The sequence below is a fragment of the Setaria italica genome, chromosome I, assembly GCF_000263155.2.
Source record: "Setaria italica strain Yugu1 chromosome I, Setaria_italica_v2.0, whole genome shotgun sequence".
Classification (NCBI taxonomy): Eukaryota; Viridiplantae; Streptophyta; class Magnoliopsida; order Poales; family Poaceae; genus Setaria; species Setaria italica.
In genome coordinates, this window is record NC_028450.1 from 9,109,756 (window position 1) to 9,113,146 (window position 3,391).

Genomic DNA, 3,391 nt, shown 5'->3' on the forward strand with positions numbered 1-3,391 from the left:
ACAACACACATCACATGGATACAATGCACAGTGAAAAAAAACAGATTATGATCGAAACAAAAGCATCACATTTCAATGTAAATTGCAGGTGCATGGATGTGGGGAACTTTGCAATTTTGAATCAAAGAAGCAACCTGATGTGGTGGAACTTGGTGTGCATAAAGTCATACAGTGAGATAATAACTAATCATAGTAGTCATAGTGCAGTTGCCATCCTGAAGAATAAGGAACCCTAGTTTTTTCACAACAACCTAACTAAGAAGATGGAGAATAGAGCACCATGATTTTTAATAGTGTATGCCTCATCAGCGGGTAAGCGATAGCCGTGAGGCTAAGTAGGCGGCGATGATTTCGTTGCCGCAAAAGGACAGCATGTTGGTCTATCACCTGGACCTACCATAATCAGCGTGTAGGCCGTGGGGCCAAGTAGACGACGATGATTTCATTGTCACAAAAAGACGACACGTAGGTCTGTCATGTGGACTTGCCTTCGTCAGCGTGTAGGATGAACGCGACCTGAGGTGGTCGCGTGACGATAAATGAAGGTACGTGCCAAGAGCCTATTCGTGAACACCAGTAGAAGTTGTGAACAGTAGCAGGAGGGATGAAGTGGGCAGTAACAAAAAAAACATGAACAGTAACGGGCTTCGTGAACAGTAACGGGCTTCGTGAACAGTAAGAATAGGCATGCAGAAGACGAAGAATAGAGCATCATGATTTTTAATAGTGTAGGTCTCATCATCGCGGGAAGCAATAGGCGTGAGGCTAAGTAGGCGGCGACGATTTCGTTGACGCAAAAGAACGACATGTTGGTCTATCATCTGGAATTGCCTCAATCAGCGTGTAGGCCGTGAGGCCAAGTAGACGGCGACGATTTCATTACCGAAAAAATGGCAGGTGTTATGTCACTTGGACTTGGAAGTTGTGAACAGTAGCAGGAGTAGCAGGAGGGATGACGTGGGCAGTAACAAAAAAAATGTGAACAGTATAAATAGGCGTGCACGTGAACAGTAGCAGGGTCGCTGGAGATACTTGTAGCGATATAGATATAGTTAGCGTGAATAGTAGCAGGGTCGCTGGGAGGGGGCCAATCCTTCCAGCGATATAGATATAGTTATGCCTGGTGTGAATCGATGTTACTCCCTCCGTTCCAAATTGTTAGTCATTCCAAGAATCTTGAAGAGTCAAAGTATCTCAAGTTTGATCAAATTTATATGATAATATAATAATATTTATGATGTCAACTAAGTACCATTAGATTCTTTATCAATTATATTTTCATAGTATATCTATTTCATGTCATAAATCTTTATAATTTTCTCTATAATTTTAATCAAACTTGAGATGCTTTGACTCTCCAACATTCTTAGAATGACTTACAATTTAGGACGGAGGGAGTATATATAAACCACACCAGCATATGGTAGTATTATTAAGGCCCTCGACTCCACATTCTCGCGAAACAACAACCCGTACGTGCTGCGGCGCGCCTAGATCGATAGCTATATCATAGTATCATCTGCTAGAGTGCTAGCTAGCCGACGAGGGGGGTAGACACGACGGGGCCGAGCGAGTTGCCGGCGTTGAAGAAGACGCGCACGCGCTTGGCGTTGTAGCCCGGCGACACGGTGGCGCCGGCCGGGACCACCTCGATGGCCACGTCGGGCCTGTCGCTGTTGATCTGCGTCACCGCCGCCGTCGCCGGCCACCCCACCACCTCCGGCCACGACGTCTTCAGGGTACTGCCCATTTTTCCTTCCCGATCCTTGCCTCTGTTAGTTGTTATACCTGCACAAGTAGGATGGTTATCGCCGTGATTCCTTTACATCATCCACAACAAATGCCTGGTACTATAATAGGCAAGGATCGGATGCCAACCTGATCGACAAGCTAAGTACGGAACTTCAAGTGCTTCGGATAGAGTGCATATATGCTTCCCATCTCGATGTGGTATGGTATATATAGGGATCAAACGCGTTAACTATTAAGCGTGTGCATGCATTGGTTATTTCGCCCTTGCCAGATCGGAACTCATCAAGCTTTGTTCCTAACTCCTTGTAATTGTTTACTCCAGTACTTCCTTGTTTACTGACGAAGCACTAAGCAGTTGTATCGAGCATCGGTCTGCAGCCTGCAGCCAATATATACTCCCATTCCCCATGGGCCAATATAATACCATCAGCACGGCAACCACAAAATTAAAATGTCAAGCTTAAAAAGTGTAAGATACACAGGGATACATGCAAATGTAAAATAAACCATAGCCTTTAAGATTCCACGCCTATATATAGTTCGGACACTTGAAATTGGTGAAACTTTAGGTGACCTAATGTTGTTCAAAAGTGCAAACACGATGGCCGGTGATGAGGTTAGGGATGGTAGTTTTGGGCTACATGAGAAGGTCGGACTTAGAAGTAGGGGTGGTAAAGGCCCCACAAATTTAGCCTAGCAAATTTAATGATCATGTTCAATAAGAGCCAGACCATAATAATATTTGATTTTGAGTTAAAAATATATAGGACTGAGTTGGATTGTGAAGGAGATAAAAAGACAATAATTCATTACCACCCCTACTTAGAAGTGATCCCGTGGTAGGAGGGCTAGCAAGGCGGCGGTGGTCAGGTGGTGTGGCATCATCATCGGCCATGGTGATAGTGGAATGGTCTTTGAATAGTGGCCAAGGCATGAGATGAGAGCTTCAAGACCAGATGTTAGGGTCGTGGGGCTGCCGAAGATGATCTAAGGAGCAATGAGGAGCTTGGACACAGAAGAAGAGGGGGGCAATATGACTGAAATTTAAAGAGGGGGGTGTTTCTGTTTCCATTTTTAGCAGTGAAATACTGAAATTCAATGCTTCATTAAAAATTTCCATAGTTTAGAGGGGGGCCATAGCCCTCTTTGGTCTTCGTTAAGCTCCGCCATAGTGCTGAGGAGGACATGGAAGGGAGTGGGGCATGAGCGACCAAAGCATGAAGACGAACAAGGTGGAAGTGATAAGAGAGGAAGAATCTTGTTGTTATGAAATGGAACAATATTAATCCCAGTTCAAAAAAGTGCCAACATCGCCTTCAATTTCTTGTAATCTATAGCATCTCCCTTAATTTTTACTGCATTGGGTTTGGTTGTCACTTACGATGCTAACAGGCAGTAGCCAATCAGAAACATCAATAAACTTTTGAGAAATACAAATTTCACAATTGATTTGAAATCTTTTGTTTTCAGAAAAAAAAAGTCCAAATTACTACCCTCAAGTATAGCCAAAGTCCGGATAATCCCTAAAGTATTATTTAGTTCAATATACCCCTAAACTATGCTATTTAGTTTAATTTACCCCTTAACACAGTTTGTCTTTTTGTTTCTCCATATGCAAGTTGAATTTCAATTTAAAATT